The 12,275-nt window shown below is 42.6% G+C and overlaps 1 long non-coding RNA gene and 1 pseudogene across 2 annotated transcripts; both read right to left on the reverse strand.

Annotated features, from left to right (window-relative positions):
• Positions 1-1,165: 1,165 nt before the first annotated feature.
• Positions 1,166-4,021, reverse strand: LOC121790193. 2 transcript variants are annotated; one of them, XR_006048229.1, is made up of 3 exons: positions 3,903-4,021; positions 3,063-3,081; positions 1,166-2,988 (listed from the first exon to the last, which is right to left on the reverse strand). It is a non-coding gene; the product is annotated as an uncharacterized LOC121790193 (long non-coding RNA). The 2 variants fall into 2 exon arrangements; XR_006048228.1 differs by having other exon boundaries at positions 1,166-3,081.
• LOC121790195 lies at positions 4,022-5,190 on the reverse strand (annotated as a pseudogene).
• Between the last annotated feature and the right edge of the window lie 7,085 nt (positions 5,191-12,275).

Genomic DNA, 12,275 nt, shown 5'->3' on the forward strand with positions numbered 1-12,275 from the left:
GGGGCTATTGGAGTTGTCCACTATAGTGGCGGAAATAGAATTTTGGGGCTATGGACAAAAAATTGGGGCTATGGACAAAAAACTGGGGCGGGGCTATTGGGCGTGTCCACCTTATAGTGGACACCCTTAGCAGCAGCCTCAAGGAAGCACTAATATATAATTTGCATAATTTTAAGAGACGGGTTAAAATGAAAATAATTGATAGTATTTTTAAAGAAGGGAGGTAGTATAGAAAGATCCCAATGGTTGATTGTTCCCAATCAAGAATAAAAATAATTGTAATAATTGTTACGCAACTGAACTCTTTGTTCATGAACATTAATAATTGAGCACATCAAATTTCTGAATTATAGTGGCCAGATGCATAGCAGCAAGACCCAGCTTATTTTCCACGAGGCAGAAAATTATATAAAAATTAATTCTATTTAAAAAAAGTTTGATTTACGGTTCTAAACAAAATATGTGGAAACTCCAAAATAAAATTGAATAAAAAGTGGGAGAAAAAGGAAAGCTTTGTTAAAAAAGAGGCAGGTGAAGTAAAGGATAGTTGGCACTAATGAAGGAGACAATGCATGCTGTATTGTTACATTCAAATCAAGCTTTATGATGAAAAGAAATCCCCCTTTATTTATTTATTTATTTTCTATATCCACTTTTATCTAGTCATCTTTGCTTGCAAAACAATTGTAATCATTAATCTTACTAAAGCAAATATCATACAATAAATGAGGTGTGACATCCTCCTTTTGCTCCACTTGGATCCTAATTTGCTAATATTACCCTCCATTATTCAAACGTCGTATTAAAATAAAATAAAATAAAATAAAATAAAATGTTAGTACTACATAGAATAAAAGATCTTGTCCCAAAAAAGAGAATTTATCGCCTTTAAAGTTTAAAGTGTAACTAAAGATTTAATTTTTTAATCAACATGACCCAGAATTCGAGGCAGTTTCCAGGTTTCAGTTTTTAACTTTTGAGTGCACTCTATCATAAATTTATTGAAATGGAGTATATAAAATTGTTGAGTTTAGAATTTGGCATATTGAGACTATTTTATCAATAATATCATAAACTAGGTATAATATATGCCTACCTTTGCAGTAGCATTACATGTAATACATAGGATGTTCAAGTCATAATGACAGGTTGTAGCACAAGTGCATTTAATCTAGGAAATACAAATATATATTAAAATAATTAAATTGATAGGTTTTGTAGCACAAGTGCATTCAATCTGGGGGAGGCAACAACCAAAACTACTATTGAAATAATTACAGAAATCAAAGATACATAGCGTATGTCTGTATTTTTTTTCTTTAAAGAAAGCCATCATTTTCAAGCTTTGCACCAACATAGTAGGATTATTGACTTGCTATTGTAGGAAGATCAGATTTGATCACACATAAATTTTTACATTTTTAGCAGTGTAGTATAGGGTTGGTTGGCCACCTTCCCGACATCACCCGCTGAAGTATCGACATCATACACATGACGTGCACGGATGAACAAGTACATGAGATGAAATCGAACGAGACTACTCGAATCAATACCTTGGAGCTACGACTCGAGCTAGTGTGTATCCTAATGAGTCCAAACCACTGACAAGGAGGTCATATCTTTTCGTACAAAGTAATATGCATGACCGATGAATTACATACGAGACAAAGTCGGACCAGAGCATATGGGCTCGGATTTACCCCACTTGTACCAAGCAATATACGTGTACGCGGAACCATTATCACTCGTTCACGTGGCAAAGAAAAGACGGTCGCGAAGACTATGTTTTAAATCACAATGATATTTGAAGGAATTTAAGAAAGAGCAGAAAAGACATCTGAATGAATCCTTTGCAAGTATAAAGGAGTTTGGATCCACTACCTAGTCATTCTGGACAATCTGTCGACAGATGGAGTCGTGTCCTAGACTTCTATGATCAAAATTCTAGTCATGTTGTTTTCAACTCTCTCTCTCTCTCTCTCTCTCTCATGACCAACAACTGTGTCCATCACACATTTAGATATTATGGAGATTGGTGGGCAACATAGGAACTAAAATGCAGTCACAAAGATACCAGCAAGTAAAGTTTTTCTACATTAGAGAATATGACCTAAACCAAGAAGCTAAAGTTACAATTTTCTCAGACTAACGGTGACAAGAAAGTTTTCGGCATAAAGGTTAAACGAAGTAGGATAACTATACCATTTCCTCAAATCGGGAAAATAAAAACAATATGAACCACAGAAACATCAAGACCCTCGAATGCATTTGGGAGAATGAGCATAGCAACTACGACCAAGCAAAAAACGATGGAGTCGACTTAATCAGCATTCCAAGTAAATATTCAAAAAACTTATTTCACAAGTGTAACTTGGTTGAAAGCAGAGTTAGAACAATAGATATATGAGGGAGGGAAACATACTGGCCCAGTGTGCTTATGGAAGGTTTAGAGCCTTGACTTGAGAACAGCAGCTGTATAATCACAAACCTTCAAACATGATCAAACAGAATCAGCTCCAAAGAAGCAAAGCTTACTAATGGAGTAACCAGAAATATTATGGTTGAAGAGCAGATATACTTATTTCACACATAATGAACAATGATAGCATGTCACCGACATCAAGAAAGAGCTAGTTTTCAATATCACAAAGAGATGAGGTCACTTATTATATTATCAACACCGGCAGTTTTGGGGGTGCAAACATTGAGTGGTAAGTATGAGCACTAAATGGATGTATCCAGCTACCAGTAATTCTCTCCTCCAGGATAGCATCATCAATTGCAAAGTTAAGAAACTTTCTCAACCTTGACTTGTTTTTTCAAACATCTCATCAAGCTGGATTAAGAAACTCATGCCATAAGGTAAGATCATGATTGATGTAAGCAAACAAAAAAAAGAGGCATTAAAAGTAGTTGACCTTTTGTGCTTGGAGCCTAGGAAAACTGTCTTAGGATCCCAACAATCAAATCAACGGACACAAGTTCTCCCTGTAGAATCACAAGAGAGTCTCATTCAGAAATTCTTAGTCTTCAGGAGTTGATATAACATGTCACGAGTATACCTTTTCCCGATCCATGGGCCTGAAAATTAACGTGAATGATACAAAGCATCAAAACAACCATTAAGTAGAACGCCTGTGGAATGTAACAACTGCTTGAATGAGCCTCTGAGGAAATTACATGCTTTTACTTTCATTCACTGTCAAGAACCCAGGGATCCGAGATCTATAAATGCAGATATACCATACGATACTTTTGAAATTATGTCTTGATCTTGGTGAATATTTTATTTAATTAAGAATTAACCTAATCATCCCCATTATTAATTTCCAGGAACCCCTACTAGAGTCTGATTTTGCACAATTTCCAATTGATATATATCTGCTAGCACCTCTTGGAGTGAACTTAATCCAAATAAACAAAGAATCAAGTACATCATAACTAGCCAGTTGCAAATTTTCCTTTCACTTTTTTTTTCTGTCCCACCAATGATACCCATATTTGCCGACATTGCATGCTATTTGAAACAAGGCAAGCTGATGAATTCAATGTCCTATTAAATGGACAAACAAATAGCTGTGTTCAATCCTAATGTTATATCACTGATTCCACCCCCCCCCCCCAAACAACAAAAAAAACATAAAAATGCATACAAGTATGAAACTACTGGGATCTATTGCCAAGAGGAAAACTATGAATATCATTTTGAGAACTAGCGTTATAATAAGATTATAAAAGGACTTCCAAATCACAAACCTAAGATCAAAAAAAGTAATTGAGACATCCAGGGGAAATTCAGAAACTAGTTCTAAGAAATGAGAGCAGCACTTTCCATAACCTAATATACAGTGGTTGTGATTGAATTAATTACAAACAAATCATCCAAGGGAAATCAATCTCACCATTCCATTACTGCCTGCATTTACCTATCTTCTTTGAGATCATTGTACCAGTATGTATATCGAAGAATGGCTGAACTTTGCAGTTCAACTATGGAGAGCCTGTTTTCTGTTAGGCGAAGAATGCCACGTTCTACAAATCGCAGCATAAGCTTATCAGCCTCCTCTAGCTTCTTCTGTGAAATCAACTTCTTACTCACTTCCTCACACAACTTCAAATCAGGAACCAAATTCCGATTGAACATTCTAGAAGCCACTTGATATGATCCAAGAGGATTCTCATTCCTTAAGAAAGTTCTCATAAGAATGTGGCAAGTATCCACATCAATTTTGGAAGCAGTTCTCAGAACCCTTCCCAAGAGCTTGTAAGCCTCATCGGTGTGCCCAAAACAACAAAGCTTTTCAATGATTTGGTTGTAGGCTGTTTTGAAGCTTTGTCGAGGCAGCAGCTTGTCCATCAGCTTCAACAAATCATCTACCCTCCCATGCTGCAGAAATTATGGATAAGTGATCTATACGTGACGGCTGTAGGAAGCAAACCGCGATGGAGCATTTTCTTTACCATTTCAGTAGCCTCGTCAATTCTACCTTTTCTTCCTAGCGTATCTACTACCGTTTAAATGTCACTGCATCGGGGTGTTTGTTATTCAAGTACATGTCATCAAACACAGATAGAGCTGAGGCTAAGTCATCGTTTTGGCAAAATCCATGAATTACAGAGGTATAGTTCACAACATTGACAGCACACCCCTTTTTAAGGCACTCCTCCATTAACTTCCTAGCTTGCTCTGTCTTGCCAACTCGACATAATGATTGAATCAATAGGTTGATGTCGACAGGGGAAGGATAAAACCCTTTTCTGATCATCTCCATCATTATGTCACAGGCATCAGACAGCTTCCCTTCACGACGAAACCCATGCAAGATTACACTGTATGTCACAGAGTTCGGAGTCCACCATCCCTCGCTCATGTCCATCATCTCTCTTGCCTCCAAAGAGTTCCCATCCCTACAAAGCCCGTTTAACAAGGCTGTGTATGATACACAGTTAGGCTTGCAACCATGCTTGTACATCTCCTGCAGCAATTCTTAGCTTGGTCAACTTTCCCCATGCGACAAAATCCATTCAAAACAGCAGTATATGTCACAACATCAGGGCTGCATCCCTTCAATAGCATTTCATCAATGATACCTTTAGCCCTATCTATTTGTCCTTCCTGACAAAAGCAATGCACTACCGCAGTGTGCCCAACTTTGTCGATACGAAACCCTCTTTCCTCTGCTTCCCGTAGGACCCCAGCGCCTCATCTCCATGACCATGCTTGCAAAGGATGTGAATAAGAGTATTATAAGTGACTTGATCTGGCTGCAATTTACTCTCTTCCAACATCTTCTTCAAAAGCCCTTTCAGTTCATCAATCCTTTTCTCCTTGCATAAAACTCCCATCACAGTATAATAACTAACTTTGTCTGGAGCACAACCTTTCAGAGGCATTTCTTCAATCAGCTTCACTGCATCATCCAACTGTTTCCTTTCACAATAGCCCTTAACCAGACAGTTATACGTAACAACATTAGGTTTCAATCCCAACCATCAGCATCCTCTCCGAAAACCTCAATGCTTTCTCCAACTTCTCCCCCTCCACCAAAACATTAACAGCAGTGTTGCAAACGGAGATATCAAGCTCGACTCCCGCTCTCTGCATTACATTCAACATCTGCAAGGCTTTACTGAGGATGACCAGCTCTACTGAAAGAGACCATCACACAACCAAAAATCTTCGGGCCAGAGCTCAATCTTCCTCCTAATCATAAGATGAAGAACTCGCTTAGCCCCTTGCATAGCTTCGTCTTACTCAGAATTCTCAGCATATCATGATAAACAACAGGGTAATGCCTGTATCGCCATTGCCTGTCAGCCCAGTAGAAGAAATTCAAAGCATTTCTTTCATCAGACTGAGCTCGAAGCACAGCGCACACTTGGCTCGGTTTCAGGCTGCGCAGTAATCGCTTCAACTCCGATTCAAGCTTCGGAGACCATGCTGCCCTGCGATCAATTAACCTACATATCTCTCTCACTAAAGGATGCCTCAAATCACCTTCGTCCACCTCAATTCTTCTAGAAGCTTCGATTCGCGCTCTGTTCCCATCAAAGGCACTCAATACCCTAAATTCGTCGTCGCTGCCTTCTTCACTCTTCCCCTCTTCTACTTCTTCATCAGACTCGTCGAAACCATCAATATCGCAGTTTTCTCCACCCCAACTGTTCGAATTGTAATCTGAATTCAATAGGCTTTCTTTGGAAACCGTTTCCGCTGTCTGATGAATCCGCGAATTTCTGATGTTTGTAAATGCTGGTAGAAGATAAAGACTATGACACAAAGAATTTACGTGGTTCGATTTACTGAAGTAAATCTACGTCCACGGGAAGAAGGGAGGGCAAGATTGTATTGCTTGATCTGGGATTACAGCTTACAACACAGACTTGCTATATGATCTTTTATCTCTAGAGTTAGTAAATCCTGGGCTATCAGATCTAAGTTCTATTTATATATTGAACTGAGATCGTGGCTTGCATCACCACCCTAAGTCGTGGAGGTCATGGAGGTCATGAGATCCTGCATGGCCACTAACTAGGCGTGGCTTACATCATCAGTAATTATGTCGTGGATGTCGTGGAGGTCATGAGAGCCTGCATGGGTCCACCACTAGATAGATCGTGTAGTGGAGGTCGTGGCTCCCAGTTCGGTATTGCCGAGCAGCTTTTGCCGATGCTGAGACCGAACTGCTGAACTATTGCCGAGCAGCTTTGTAGAGCTTGATTGGTCGGCTTTTACCGAGCTATAGGCTGGGGCCGAACTCTTTGGTAACGCCGAACTGATACTCTTTCTTGGGCTTTAGGCTGATGGGCTTTACTGCTGTTGGGCTTGTTTAGTACATACTCCATCACTACCCCCCCCGAAAAGCGAAGTGAATTACTTCGGCATTCTGGATAAAGGTACGGGGTAAGTTGATGTTTGTCCTCGGTCTTATGAAGTGAACTCTTCTTTGACCGGACTCGTCTTTGGTCTGATGAAATAAACATCTTTGACCGGACTCGTCTTTGGTCTGATGAAATAAACATCTTTGACCGGACTCGTCTTTGGTCTGATGAAATAAACATCTTTGACCGGACTCGTCTTTGGTCTGATGAAATAAACATCTTTGACCGGACTCGTCTTTGGTCTGATGAAATAAACATCTTTGACCGGACTCGTCTTTGGTCTGATGAAATAAACATCTTTGACCGGACTCGTCTTGTGTCCTAATTTGGCGAGTTTTATCGCTCGGATCGGACTTTCCGTTGTCCTAATTTGGGGATCGGACTTTCCCTTGTCCTAATTCAGGCAAGTTTTATCGCGAGAATCGGACTTTCGTTGCAGTTCGTTTCAGACGAAGTGCTTGATTCTTAAGCTGAATTGCGGTCTTGTATCCTCTTTAGAAGCTTGGACTTCACAATCGTTGGCTTATTGCAGCTCGTTTCAGACGAACTGCTTGTTTAAGCTGAATTGTGGTCTTGTATCCTCTTTAGAAGCTTTGACTCACAATCGTTAGCTTATATATGTTCTAAAAAGGGGATCAGCCTTCGAAGAACAAGATACCTCAGCAACATTTGTAAGAGACGACACGCACATAGACAGACAAAACGCACATAGACAAAACGCACATAGACAAAAAGACCAAGCAAACCAAAGAAAGCACATTGACCGAACAGGACTCAAGACTGACTGACTGACCGGACTGTCTCTTACAAATGGAACTTCTTGAGGTTGGAAATGTGCCATGTTCGGGGTACCTGTTCTCCTGACATGTGAGCCAATTTGTAAGACCCTTTGCCGAGGACTTCTGACACCCGATACGGACCTTCCCATGTGGGTTCGAGTTTGCCCAGCTTTTCTGCTCGGCTTACTTCGTTGTTTCTCAAGACGAGATCTCCCACTTGAAATTGCAGCTTTTTCACCCTTTGGTTATAATACCGGGCTACTTGCTCCTTGTACTTGGCTGCTTTTATGCATGCCAATTCTCTTCTTTCTTCGGCAAGATCTAGCTCGGCTCTCAGTCCGTCGTCATTCATTTCTGCTGAGAAATTTAGAGTTCGGGGACTGGGTATGCCGATCTCCACCGGAATCACGGCTTCAGTGCCGTACACAAGACTGTACGGAGTTTCACCGTTGGAGGTTGTGGGTGTAGTTCGGTAGGACCATAGGACTTGAGGGAGATTTTCTACCCATTGTCCTTTGGCTTGTTCTAACCGAGCTTTTAACCCTTTCACCAGGATACGATTTGTTACCTCCGTTTGTCCGTTTGCTTGTGGATGAGAGACCGAAGTGAACCGCTGTTGAATATTCAGCTCTTGGCACCAATTTTGAACGTCTTGTCGGTGAACTGAGTCCCGTTATCCGAGATGAGGATGTGGGGTATGCCAAATCGGCACACTATGTTCTTCCAGACGAAGTCCAATGCCTTGAGCTCGTTATCGTAGCTAATGGTTCAGCCTCCACCCACTTCGTGAAGTAGTCCACGGCAACGATAAGGAATTTCATTTGCCGAGGAGCTTGAGGAAGTGGTCCCACTATGTCTATGCCCCATTGCATGAAAGGCCAAGGGCTTTGCATAGTGTATAGATCGGTCTGCGGCATCCTTGGGATATTTGCATGAATTTGGCACTTCGTACACTTCTTGACGAGCTGCACTGCCTCTTGTACCATGGTTGGCCAATAATATCCCCATCTCAGAACTTTTTTAGCTAAAGCTCTGGCTCCGATGTGGCTACCGCACGATCCTTCATGAACTTCTCTGAGGATGTAGTCCGTCTCTTCTGGTCCTACGCACCGCAATAACGGCTGGAGGTAAGACTTTCTAAAGAGGACTCCTTCATGAAGTTCGTACCGAAGTGCTCGGCACGTGATCTTCCGAGCTTCTCTCTTATCCTCGGGCAATTGTCCTTGATCCAGATACTGCAAGACCGGCGTCATCCAGTTCGGCGAGCTGGATACTGAATGTACCTCGGCTTCATCAATGCTTCGATGCATTAATTCTTCCGCCCTTGAGCTCGGATCTGAGGCCAACTTACTTAAGGTATCTGCTCGGCTATTTTCCGCTCTGGGAATGCGGATTATCCGAAAATAGGAGAAACTTCGGCTGATGCTTTGCGCTTTGTCCAAATACTTCTTCATTCTCTCGTCACGAGCTTCACTTGTACCCAACATGTGATTTACTATGACTTGTGAATCACAATGGACTTTGAGAGATTTGACGAGCAGACTTTGCGCTAACTGGAGTCCGGCCAGGAGGGCTTCGTACTCGGCTTCATTATTAGTAGTGGGAATAGGAACCGAAGTGAGTAGGTTACCTCGTGTCCGTCGGGAGCGACAAGTAAAATACCAGCTCCACTTCCCATCTTGTTTGAAGCTCCATCTACGAATCCGCTCCAGCAGTCCGGCGGCTCTACTTCGGATTCCAAGGGCTGTGCTAGTTCGGCATTTTCAGAATTCTTCTGTTCGGCAATAACAGGAATTGCTTGATCGAACTTGGCCTCTGCAAGAAAATCTGCCAAGGCTTGTCCCTTGATGGCTTTCCGAGGTAGGTACTCGATTGAGTGTTCTCCCAGCTCTATGGCCCATTTGGCGATTCTGCCTGATGCTTCTGGCTTGGTCAAAACTTGCCGAAGAGGCAGATCGGTTAAGACGCATACCTTGTGAGCATAGAAGTATGGCCGCAGTCTCCTTGCTGCATTTACTAACGCCAGAGCAATTTTTTCCAGAGGTTGATACCTTGTTTCTGGACCTCTTAATGCTCGGCTTGTAAAGTAGATGGGAAACTGCTTTAGGCCTTCTTCTCGTACAAGCACCGCGCTAATGGTTTGATCGGATGCCGCTAAGTATAAGAAAATCACTTCGGCATCTGTTGGAGCAGAGAGAATTGGAAGCTCGGCTAAATAACTTTTGAGCTCGTCAAAAGCCTTTTTCTGCTCGGCTCCCCACTCAAACTTTGGTGCCTTTTTTAACACTTTGAAGAATGGCAGTTGCTTTTCGGCTGCTTGGGAAAGGAATCTATTCAATGCGGCTAGACATCCAGTTAGTCTTTGCACATCGTGTATGGATTTCGGCATCGCCATGTTCTGAATAACCTGAACTTTTGAGGGATTTGCCTTGAGTCCGTCCTTTGAAACCCAACAACCCAGAAATTTTCCCGAATCTACCAAAAAGGTACATTTTTGGGGGTTGAGTTTGAGGTTGGCTTTTCGGAGCACGTCGAGAGTGGATTTGAGGTTGTCTTCGTACTCCGAAGTGCTTTTGCTTTTGACAACTATGTCGTCGACATACACTTCAACCTGTTTTCCGATTAGGTGCCGAAAAAGCTTGTCTACCATCCTTTGATAAGTGGCTCCGGCATTCTTTAAACCGAATGGCATCTTTTTATAAGCGAAAATGCCGAAATCGGTAATGAAAGCTGTTTTCGGAGCGTCACTCTCATCCATCAACACTTGGTGATATCCTTTGTATAAATCAAGAAAACAGAAAATTTCGAAGCCGATCAAAGCTTCTACTTTTTTATCTATATTCGGAAGGGGATAGCAATCTTTAGGACAGTGCTTGTTTAGATCGGTAAAATCTATGCACATCCGCCATCCTCCTCCTTTTTTCTTGATCATCACAGGATTGGCCACCCAAGAAGGATATTTCACCTCGAATAGTACATCCGCTTTTAGTAATTGGCGGACTTCGTCATGGATGACTTGGCTTCTTTCTGCCGCAAAGAGTCTTTGCTTCTGTTTTACTGGCCGGATTGAAGGATCAATATTTAACCGATGAGTGATTACCTCGGGGGCACTCCGGTCATGTCCAACGAAGACCATGCAAAGACATCTTTGTACTCCTTGAGGAGCTGAATGGTCTTTTCCCGGAGTAGAGGCGTTCCTGTGAAGCCGATCTTGACCGTTCTGGATGGATCATCTTCGTATAACTGAACGGTCATTGAGTTCGGCTCTGAAGTGACTCCGGTCATCTCGCTTGCCTCTGACTCCGGTTGCTGTGATTGCTATGCTTGATGGTGTCCGAACTGATTGCTCGGCACTTTAAGCGCAATCTGCAGACATTCTTTTGCTCTCTTTTGATCACCTCGGATGACCGCTATCCCACCTTTAGTGGGGATCTTGATGGTGAGGTGATAAGTAGAGCAAACGGCCCGAACTGTGTTGAGCCAGTCTCTCCCCAGGATGATGTTGTACGGGGACCGAGCTTTCACCACAAAGAACTCGATCATCGTATTGGAGCTTGTAGGCGCTTTTCCCACCGTGATCGGAAGGCTGATAATACCTTCAGGGCGGGTGTCCTCCTGGGCGAAACTTTTCAGAGGAAGTGGAGCCGGACTGAGCCGAGCTGGATCCACTTCCATTTTATCGAAACATTCTTTAAAAAGAACGCTGACTGACGCTCCTGTATCCACAAATACTCTGTGGATCAGTTTGTTTGCCACTCCGGCTTGAATGACAATAGCGTCTTGGTGAGGAGAGATGGCTGGGACGGGATCGGCATCTGAAAATGTAATCACTTCGTCTTTCTTCAGCCTTTTATGTGTCGGCTCCTCTTGATTGGAACCTCTGCGTTCTGCTTTTAGGGACGACTTAGTCTTCCCGGCAGGGAGAGCATCAATAGTCTGGATTACTCCATCATATTGCGGCTCGTCGTCGTCTTCGGGATCTTCATGCCTTTTCGGATCCTGAGGATTGCAGTTCGCACCTCTCTGCTTTTTGTTCTTTTTCGGCTGCTTGCTTTGGTATTTTTTTAACGTTCCTGTTTTCACAAGAACATCAATACCTGCAGCCAAATTTCGGCACTCCTCGGTATCGTGACCGTGGGCTTGATGGAAGGAGCAATATTGATCCTGAGGTCGCCGCGCGGCTGATTTCGTCATCCGCTTTGGTTTTTCGAACATATCGGAATGTAGTTCGAAAATTTCCGTTCTTGACTTGTTTAATGGTACGAACTGAGCGGGCGGCTTCTCAGGATTGAGACGTGGCCCCAATCTGCCTTGTACCGGTGCCCTTTGAATTCTTTCAAAAGGAGTTCGGCGAGGAAGCACCTGGCCGCTTTGATCGGGCTTCTTTTTCTCTTCTCGGGATGAGCTGTCTAAAGACCGTTTTCGACGGTCTGCCTCATCCGCACGGGAAAACTGGTCCGCAATGTCCCACATTTCTTGAGCTGTTTGCGGACCGCACTCCACGAGCTTTCTGTAGAGAGCTCCGGGCAGGATTCCATTCTGGAATGCCGAAATGACAAGTAGATCATTGAGATTATCTACTTGTAGGCATTCCTTATGGAATCTCGTCAGGAA

Source organism: Salvia splendens, unplaced genomic scaffold (assembly GCF_004379255.2).
Source record: "Salvia splendens isolate huo1 unplaced genomic scaffold, SspV2 ctg436, whole genome shotgun sequence".
NCBI classification, from domain to species: domain Eukaryota; kingdom Viridiplantae; phylum Streptophyta; class Magnoliopsida; order Lamiales; family Lamiaceae; genus Salvia; species Salvia splendens.